The 11,218-nt window shown below is 36.4% G+C and overlaps 1 protein-coding gene across 6 annotated transcripts in view; it reads right to left on the reverse strand.

The window, feature by feature from the left end:
- Nucleotides 1-11,218, reverse strand: part of Hasp (Hig-anchoring scaffold protein) — a 95,193-nt gene that overhangs the window by 64,017 nt on the left and 19,958 nt on the right. The window lies entirely within an intron of this gene.

An 11,218-nucleotide genomic window follows, 5' to 3' on the forward strand; every position in this document is an offset into this window, starting at 1 on the left:
AGTCACCTCATAAAAGGTCTGAGGCTAAATTCAATTAAACCATTTTGGAGCACAGCTCAGAATGCAAAGTAATTGATGTCGTTTTAAATCAAAAACAAAACATACATTTGAATTGGATTAATTTTAAATAACAAGTCAAACATTTGCTGAGCGAGTGAAGCGAGCTCCACGATTTTGGGGTTTGATCAATTGTGATCTCGCTACTTTTGCGTTTAAACCGTCATAAGACAAATATATTTATTTAATTTTATAATCAGGGATACTCCAGATTGGGTGAGGAGTCCAATCTGAGAGTTTAATTAATTTTAAAATCAGGGATACTCCAGATTGGGTGAGGAGTCCAATCTGAGAGTTCAATTTTATAATTAGGGATACTCCAGATTGGGTGAGGAGTCCAATCTGAGAGTTCAATTTTATAATTAGGGATACTCCAGATTGGGTGAGGAGTCCAATCTGAGAGTTCAATTTTATAATTAGGGATACTCCAGATTGGGTGAGGAGTCCAATCTGAGAGTTTAATTAATTTTATAATCAGGGATACTCCAGATTGGGTGAGGAGTCCAATCTGAGAGTTTAATTAATATTATAATTAGGGATACTCCAGATTGGGAGAGGAGTCTAATCTGAGAGTTCAATTTTATAATTAGGGATACTCCAGATTGGGTGAGGAGTCCAATCTGAGAGTTCAATTTTATAATTAGGGATACTCCAGATTGGGTGAGGAGTCCAATCTGAGAGTTTAATTAATTTTATAATCAGGGATACTCCAGATTGGGTGAGGAGTCCAATCTGAGAGTTTAATTAATATTATAATTAGGGATACTCCAGATTGGGTGAGGAGTCCAATCTGAGAGTTTAATTAATATTATAATTAGGGATACTCCAGATTGGGTGAGGAGTCCAATCTGAGAGTTTAATTAATATTATAATTAGGGATACTCCAGATTGGGTGAGGAGTCCAATCTGAGAGCTTAATTAATTTTAAAATCAGGGATACTCCAGATTGGGTGAGGAGTCCAATCTGAGAGTTCAATTTTATAATTAGGGATACTCCAGATTGGGTGAGGAGTCCAATCTGAGAGTTCAATTTTATAATTAGGGATACTCCAGATTGGGTGAGGAGTCCAATCTGAGAGTTTAATTAATTTTATAATCAGGGATACTCCAGATTGGGTGAGGAGTCCAATCTGAGAGTTTAATTAATATTATAATTAGGGATACTCCAGATTGGGAGAGGAGTCTAATCTGAGAGTTCAATTTTATAATTAGGGATACTCCAGATTGGGTGAGGAGTCCAATCTGAGAGTTCAATTTTATAATTAGGGATACTCCAGATTGGGTGAGGAGTCCAATCTGAGAGTTTAATTAATTTTATAATCAGGGATACTCCAGATTGGGTGAGGAGTCCAATCTGAGAGTTTAATTAATATTATAATTAGGGATACTCCAGATTGGGTGAGGAGTCCAATCTGAGAGTTTAATTAATATTATAATTAGGGATACTCCAGATTGGGCGAGGAGTCCAATCTGAGAGTTTAATTAATATTATAATTAGGGATACTCCAGATTGGGCGAGGAGTCCAATCTGAGAGTTTAATTAATTTTATAATCAGGGATACTCCAGATTGGGTGAGGAGTCCAATCTGAGAGTTTAATTAATATTATAATTAGGGATACTCCAGAATGGGTGAGGAGTCCAATCTGAGAGTTTAATTAATTTTATAATCTGGGATACTTTAGATTGGGTGAGGAGTCCAATCTGAGAGTTTTTGCGTTTAAACCGTCATAAGACAAATATATTACGTTTAACGTTGTGGTCAAGAAGATAAATAACACCGAAATGATCAAAAATTCAGAGAAAAAGTAACAAATAGTAACTAATTTTTGGAAAAGTGACTTTTAGTAACCGAATTTGAAAAAAGTGACTTAGTATCAGCCCTGTATTATAACACCTATTATCGGAGAAATTAATTAGATAACGTAACCATTGAAATATCGCGAGGGAGAAACTGCGCAACAGTTAATACATGGCATATATTTGAATCGAATTTAAATATTATGTAAAGTATGTAGTTTCTAGGTATATATACAGGATATCGAAAACAACATCCAAAATCGAATTTTAACTCTCTCTCCTTATCCTTATCTCTCAATACCGAAGGAAGAACCAATACCGAATTTGACCGAATTTCCTTTCCTCAACCCCGAGGTTTAAAATGAAGAAAAACTAATAAAAAAAATTGTATAGGAAAACCCAACAGGACTGACTTTTTTCGTAACCCAGTGCCAGTTTTCTGGGATTCCTTTGCTCTTTCGAAGTCAATCGCGTCCACAGAACTAGTTTTTTTTTCTCCCCGGGAGCGAAAGCCGTAGAGCCGTTTTGGAGATCTTTGAAATAAAGTCCTTGTATTGGGTTAGGAAGAAGAAGCCTCTATGTGTCTGTGTGTTTGTGGAAGGAGTAGACTCGCGGCGTTTCGTGTAACTCGATATTGTTTGTTTTGACCGACAATCTGCTCTTTTTTCTTTTCGCGTTAGTCCCATCCTCACTTTTTTTTTCTATATCGGAGCCAATATAGTACTACCCTTTCTTCCGCGGTTCGGTTTCGTGTCTTGTAAGCTAGATTTGACACTAACTGGTGATAATGTCAAAATTCAGAGATGTTTCTAAGGTTTTAAAATTAATTTAAAAAAACCGACCATCAATATCAATAAACCCCGGTTAATCAATTTCAAAAAATACCCCTAGCCGATGACTCAACCGTCATAAAATACCCCTAGCCGATGACTCAACCGTCATAAAATACCCCTAGCCGATGACTCAACCGTCATAAAATACCCCTAGCCGATGACTCAACCGTCATAAAATACCCCTAGCCGATGACTCAACCGTCATAAAATACCCCTAGCCGATGACTCAACCGTCATAAAATACCCCTAGCCGATGACTCAACCGTCATAAAATACCCCTAGCCGATGACTCAACCGTCATAAAATACCCCTAGCCGATGACTCAACGGTCATAAAATACCCCTAGACGATGACTCAACGGTCATAAAATACCCCTAGACGATGACTCAACGGTCATAAAATACCCCTAGACGATGACTCAACGGTCATAAAATACCCCTAGACGATGACTCAACGGTCATAAAATACCGACTCAACGGTCATAAAATACCCCTAGATGATGACTCAACCGTCATAAAATAAAACTAGATGATGACTCAACCGTCATAAAATACCGACTCAACGGTCATAAAATACCCCTAGATGATGACTCAACCGTCATAAAATACCCTAGATGATGACTCAACCGTCATAAAATACCCTAGATGATGACTCAACCGTCATAAAATACCCTAGATGATGACTCAACCGTCATAAAATACCCCTAGATGCTGACTCAATCGTCAAACAATAACCCAATATTATGAATCGATCGTCAAAATCCCCATAGAACACGATTCGATCGTCAAAACACACTTTTAGATTCTGATTCGTCACTCAAATACTAACAAATAATATTTCCAAATCATTTCCCTCAATAATAACTAGGCCTACTTTTCATCTTCTAAAAATTAGCATCACCACTCGATAGTGTAATTGTACCCCTTTTTCATCTAGAGCGCGTTTTGGCCCCACACGAGTAGCGTGATAGGGAGATGCGTGGGAGGTCCACAACGCAATATTCTCCCTCCGGTTCCTGGTGGGTTTAGGCAAATACAGACACCCGGAGTACAACAAGCGAAGTTGCGAGACTATGAGACGCGCGTAGAGATGAATCTCTCTTCTCCTATCTCAGTCCCTGTCTCTCCAAGAAGGAGAAGGAGGAGGAGGAGGATGGAGAAAGAAGAATAAAAAAAAAGAAAAAAGAGTGCAAACAGATTTTGCGAGATTGGTTTATCTTAAAAATGGCAGATATCTCTCACGGAGAGTGACAAAGCAAATAAGATTCGGCGACGGGTTATACTCAATCTTATCTATGCTCTAGCTACTACGTTTTTCTAGTACTTTTTTTAAGCCTTTTCTTCTTTCCTACATCGCTTCCAGGCTGATTTTTTTTTTCCTTTTTTCTTACTTTTCTAACGCAGCCTGAAGGGATTATATTTCCGGGTGTATAAATGGATTAATTTCGAACCGGGGGTGGGGGTTCCGGTTAACCCAATTTATACAATACAGTCGGTGAATGAAATATGAAATTCAATAAAGTGCGACGTACAAAAAGAAAGTTTGTATTTGTATAAGTCCTGATTGGAGTGATCATCAACGTAAACCCGAAACCACTAAGAAGATTCGGCAAGTAATATATTTACTAATCCGCGGTCATCATGCGGACAATTGCCACCGGAAATGTACATTTTACGCGACACTCGGGAACCCGTACGTAACATTTTCTTATGTTCCATAAACTCCGCGTGGTTTGCTAAAAATGCGTCTATGATACCATCACGTTATAAAATGAGAACAAACTTAAAATTTTAATAAACTTTCCCTAAAAATAGGTTAAACGACTCGTTTACTGCCACCAAAATAACTAAATAACCTTCTCGGCAATATCCTATTTCCGCCGAGTTGAGAGAGAGAGAGAGAGAGAGAGAATTTGTAGCGAAAATAGGGCGATATTAAAGAAATTTTTGGAATATGAGCTTACAGAGTGGCTTAGATATTCGAAGTTACACCCTTAGCGCGACTGAACCGAAGACAGAGAATCGAGGTAAACTCTTTAGATGTAAATTCTATACGAGGAGACAATACTCTAATAGCTTAACCACGCTGAAATCTCGATATATTTCCCCGGTAGAGTTTTCACCAATATGTAAGCAATAAATTCGCTGGAGAAATGAGTTTTAAAGGCAACGGGTTTAGAAATCGTATTGGGGAAAGCACGGGGCATCTCAGCGAATTGTCGCAGCTGGGAGCTCAATACTGAGTATATAGACCAGTGACTTACAAAAGATACGGACAGATTTATATATTTACGAAGGACTCCGTATCAAGGCGAAGGGCATATATACATATATACTTTCAAGTCGCCTGAAATATTGACTAATTCCATTGCACAAGTCAGTTTTGGCGATTGCAGGAATTCTAGAAGATAGAGCTCCTAAATGAGCTGCAGTCTAGCGTCTGACCTCGATTTTAAAAATGTGGAAAACTCTTCTAATTTAAAAACATCGTTCAATGGAATATTTTAATGGCCCTTGAATAATTAACTATAAACAAACGTAACTTAAATCTTTCTATTTAAACTTAATATTCTCCAGGATCTTAAAACACCTATGTGCATTTATGGCGGAAGAAATACACTAAAGACTACACAGGGTGTGATAAGATGGGCGATTATAATAATATCTGTCACTTCAGTTCAAATTTTAATTAAGTGTGTTGAGAAAGAACGTATATTATAAACTTTACCAAAAAAGGGATGATCCATTTAGCAAGGTGTCCGTAAAATCATGCTTGAAACCATCCTTTGGCTCTAAAACTCGCGCCCTAGCAATAACGGCAAATTTTCGCGCGAAACAACATCTGTGTAAAATATCCAAAAATTTTAAACAAACGAATTCAGAATCGCTGACGGCTGAAACGTTTTCTCACAGTCACAAATTCACAATAGAACTATGGCTAGCTAGTAACTCAATTGGAAAAGGGGAAGATGAAATTGAACTTTTGTTTTAGCATGGAGAGGCTCAGAAAGGGGTAAAATAAATCAATTGGTGAGCGATTTCAACGATTCTCTTCGCCCCCCTCCCCCCAAACGGCGCAGGCACTAAAATATAGGACGAGGAACAATGAGGTCTTTAATAATATAAATAGAAATAAATTACTCCGAAATTATACGATAACAATTAAGACGATAAAAGAGGCGTAAGATTGAATTACTTTTCCTTTCTATAAAAACTTCCGTTTTATCTATTATGCAGCAAGTGGGAAGGGTATTTTCCGTAAATTCATCAATATCTAATTTCGCTTTTCTAAAAGTCCTTCCAGACCCCAATTATTGCAAACGGGTATAATACAATTAAGGTTTTGTACAGTGGCGTCGCTAGGCCTTTTTGGGGGGGGCTATAGCCCCCCCAAATTCCAAAGTTAGCCCCCCCAAAAAAATCCGTAAACCCTACCAAAAAATTGCTGTTAGCATCCTAAAATTCTGTAGCAATATATAAAAAATTATAATGATAGATTCGTTAAGTTTCATCTCTGCAGAGATGAATTTCAATATCAAACAGTACAATTTTGAAGGAAAGAACAGATGGAGACAAGTAAAATGTTTCATGTTCTTTCGAAGGGAGTCCCAATAGTGTGGACTAAAAGCTAACCAAAACTAAAAATAAACGACTGAAAATCCTTCATAATCGGTTCCGTTTTTATCAATAAAAGACTGTATATCTTTAAAATACGAAAAATTTCACGTTGACACAAAATTACGTAGTTTTAAAGGTCTACACATTATCCAATGAACCCATTATGCAATTTTTTTTATTAAGTTCTTATAATAACTAGTTTGCCCAGATTTAGCCCCCCAAATTTCAAACCCTAGCGACGCTACTGGTTTTGTAAAAGTTGGATTAAAAATTGAAATGAGTATACGCCCCCTTAAACAATTTCGCGTAGAAGGCTTAGGATTACTTTTAATTGATGGTATAAATGAAAAATATAACTAAATTAATTAAGGTCGAGGACTTTGTCTTTTTGGAGAAGAGAAAAGTCATTATTCCGTATGGCGTGGTTTAATATTTATCAATAAATCTTGTAATTTTCAGCGCACGACTAATTGCGAGTCTATATAGGATTTTGATGGGTCAACGTCAACGAACCCGACGTACAGTATATCGTCGTAAAATGCTTAATATAATATACGGTAGTTAGTTCGATCGCCATAGGAGACGGGATCTATATTTATATTTTACAGTATCGTGATTTCGAAAGGTCGTCATACTTGAAAAATCAAATGGAAATGTTAAAAATTTACCCACAGACACGTTTTAAAATATATTAAAACTATGCGGAATGAAACTAGTAAACCATATTGAATCATTCGACATCACGCGTTGAGTAACAAAACGCAAAAATACAGGGTGCTCCTGAAGAAAATTGTCAACAATTATGAGGGTAGTTCTGTGGGTGATTTCCAGAAAAAACCGTTCTAGGATATTTTGCCGTCAAAACAGAGACTGAGATTCATTCGAAGTATAATAAAACAATGTCAGGTGAATGGTCGAAAAATAATGGTGGAGTAGGCCTACTGCTGTCTATGTACTTCTAAGTTAAAGGTAGAGCTAAGGCTAAAAAATGCTTTTTTTCTCGACAGAGCATATAAATAATAAATATTTCAAATTGAAACCACGCATCTATTTTCAATATTAAAGAATTTAGTAGAACTGATACATTTTCTTACAGGGTTAGACGCGTTAGGTCATTCTGTAGAAGCAGATCATGACGTAATGTGGTATTTTGAGGACTGTAAGAGACCTAAAACGTCATCTGCTTCAAGAATAGGAATAAATCATAGTGTCCTGTAAGAAAACTTAACTGTTCGTATGTATCTTCTTTAACATTGTAGATGATTTTAATTTAAAACATTCCTCAATTATTTATGTTCTTCCAAATAAAAAGAAACCTAACTTTTTAGCCTACATGGTCCTTACATTTAACCGAGAATGAGTGAAACCCAACGCAAACAACCCCGAAATTCCCGAAACCAAAGACATATAGGAAAACATCCTGTAATGAAAAAAGCAAAGATCTTATGGAGAAGGCGGCGAAAAGGTTTAAGGCGCTGACTAGAGGGAATGTCAGTCGTAATAAGAGAAACAGTTCATTACTGGAAGAGGTTGAGAACGTATAAGCTATAAGGGGTCCTTTGACCACACTACGGACCACGAGAATCCCGCCTCAATTTTACCCGGGAAACGGTATAGTAACCTCTGGCCCCTTCTCTAATAAACGGTGCATGCCAGCTTCTTCGCGGGAAAAACAAGAGAAAGGATCCGGGGGTGAATGAGAAAAAGCAATGCGTATATGGAACCGGGGGGAGGGTGTGGAGAAACGCACCGGATAAATAATGATCTTCGCTAGCTGTCTAAGATATTGGGCGATGCTGCTCCGATTGCTAAAACTAGGAGGAGAAATACACTGAAAGAACGGGAGATGTATCATATCTATGGATTTACTGTTTGGTGAATCTCGGGGGAATTCTCAGAAAAAATTTCAAGGAATCAGTTTTAATCTCACGGAAATTTCACGAGAATCTAATGAAATTGTGGGGGGGGGGTATAAAGGGACTGCAAAGAAGGCATCGGTGGGTGGGTAAAAATTATTTGAAATGCATTAGAGGCACGTGTCCAAACAGTGGCGTGGTTCAAAGAAACGTAATTTTATTTCGAAAACTGGCACTTCAGGGGATTGAAGAGTTTGCAATCTCTCGAAAATATGGAATAATTGTCCAGTCCCACTTCATACGGCGTCTTTGAATCTCTGTGTCACGAGGTGCCAGTGACGTATTTCAAATAGTTTTTACCCACCCGACGCTGCCTTCTGTGGAGTCCTTCCAATATTACGAAATATAAAATATTACACTTAAAAAAATAAAAGAATCCCCCATAAACTGTTAGTAATTAAGGTTTCTAAATTTGATATACAGCATACACTATTTTACCCAAATATGACCAGCATGTCGAATTTAACGAAGATATCCACATTACATTCAAGCAATTGCTTCTCCATTTCTAATAACTCTATACTCAATTTCTGCTGGCGTTAATGGGCGAAATCGGAGAAACGTCTTTGACCATACAAAAGAGAGATAGGAAATCGAAGGTAGACCACAATATCCGAGGACAACAATCAAAAGACAGAAGAGAGAGAGAGATTCCCATCGTATCATATGATTCTATCACAACCAAGTCCATTATCCCTTCCCATACGCGATTGATGCCTTTGTATCCAGTTCATTTCGGGAAATCGTAAGCGATTAAATAGACAGAATATCGTTTAACGCGCTCCATAGATTTTTTTGTTCCCAAAGAATTCTCTCTAATAGAGTTTCATACACCTTCCTCCAGTCCCATTAAAAACCTTATGGAAATTTAGAAGCCGATTACGTTGACGTTATTAGGAACTCAATTAAAGGAAAAGGTATTTAATGAGTTTTAAAAACGACGACTATTGCGCCGCTATTGGTTTAGTGGCGTCTGCTAAAGCGAACCTCTTACCCCAACGGGATTGGTTGAAATCTCACAGGTAAGGGTAAGGTAAATATAAGAGGTTCGGTTTAGCAGACGCCACTAAATCAATGGCGACACAGTAGTCCTCGTTTTTAAGACTAATTAAATGCTAATTATTTTGTAATGAGATATAATTTATTTTTTTAAATATTTTTCCTTTTATATTTAAAAAAAAAGTTCTTTAATTGTGTAATGTTAAGTTACCTGAACTTTTCCTTATCGTCCCTCCCGCAATGAGACGTATAGATCTCCCCCTGTGTTTAAGATTACTTTGGATTAAAATACTTCTGAGTAAATTAATTCCACATTCTAATTTCAAGAAACCAAGTCATTTATCGAAGCGCGGCTATATAGGGGAAGGCGATTGAGCGTGAACCTATTTAGTTTCAAAAGGTGGTAAAGACGTTTAGAGAATTGGTTTAGAAATACCCGCTTTTGGAGTTCTAAAACGAATTTCAAAATGAGTCACGTTTCGTCTTGAGATTGGAAAAGTTTTGGGAGATTAAATCATTACGTCCATCAAGAGAAATTGTTTGGGAATGGGGTTTGCCAATTAACTTTGCCGCTATTATTTGAGGTTCGGATTTGAGTGGGTTGTTTGTGTGATAATTTAAATAGGGTTCTATTTTAGCAGAGAAATTTGACAGCTTTTAAAAGATGGGTTATTGCTAAGTTTTGAAAAGATTTGGGAAATCAGATAAGTTCGACATATTTATAATTCTTCATTTTAGTAGAGTCTCCGATTTCATCTACATTTTAAACCAAAACCTAGATTAAAATGTAGTGGTTTTAATTATCAAAACTAGTTTTAATATTAATCTGTCCAGTATGCCGTTTCTAAGATATATTTTATCTATTCCAAACATTGCATCGATTATCTGCAATATTCATCGTTCATACAAGACTTCGAAATTTTAAAAAGAAAACTTCTTTCAACACTACCATACAGGTATTCCAATGTTTAGAGCTATATATTTTTTTTTAATTTTGCGAAAGTTTTTTAAAACTTCAAATCATACGTATTGAATGTTAAAATAAACCCTAAATCTTATCCTACTATAATTATAATAATAATATAAATGTAAAAATTTGTAAGCTTGGATCTTTGTTCCGCTTTAAAGGCTTAAGGTATTTTGAAGAAATTTTCCTGGCAGTTAGACCACGACACCACAACTTAATAATATTTTAAAAAATTGTTATCTTACTTAAATTACTCATTATAACATACGTACGAGATCGCGGGTAACAATTAGTAAGTTACCGAAACCTTTCTCCTCCTTAACAAGCCAATATTTCTGAAGTATTTATAAAATACGAGATCCATAACTTCATCATAGAACCTTTTTACGCGACAATTATTTCGGAGCTTATTTCGACACAAAAGGCGGGTAAAAAACTTGATAACGAGATATCTCCGGTAAAAAAAGAGAGAGAAGGAGAGAAGAATCTCCTGAACGGCGTGAGGACAATCAAAAGTCCTTTTTTGTATAGAGGAAACTAGAAGTTAAGGAGAAGAGCAAGAAATCCGTCGAATAAAAAAAATCAAAGATAAAAAACTCGTAGATCCCAAAAAAATGTAGTGTTGGAGGCGAGAAACTTTTCATTTTTTAATTCACACATCTTTCTCTCTCTCTCTCTCCATCCCCTATATACCTTTTCATAGAATAAAAAAAATTTCTAAAGAAGGATTTTTACAGCTTCTATAAGACATTTTTATTCCCAAAAGGTTTTTTCACCAACTTCCTTTTTTCTTTGGTCAAAGAGAGAGACTGCTCTAAAGAATTTGAACTTTTTAAAAAATTCACAAACTTTTTCTTTATCCGCATGCAGAGAGGTCGTAATTCTTTTTAGACTAGTTTAGGGATTTATTTTTGTACATCCCCCCCCCGCCTCCATTTTAATTATTAATCTCACAGTAGACGTTTACCGACTTCGCTAAAGAGAAAATAAATTCTAAATTCCGCATCCTTTTAAATATTAAAAGGAAAGCT

The sequence above is a fragment of the Phalangium opilio genome, unplaced genomic scaffold, assembly GCF_054372755.1.
Source record: "Phalangium opilio isolate 3A_F unplaced genomic scaffold, DU_Popi_V2 ptg000113l_1, whole genome shotgun sequence".
Classification (NCBI taxonomy): domain Eukaryota; kingdom Metazoa; phylum Arthropoda; class Arachnida; order Opiliones; family Phalangiidae; genus Phalangium; species Phalangium opilio.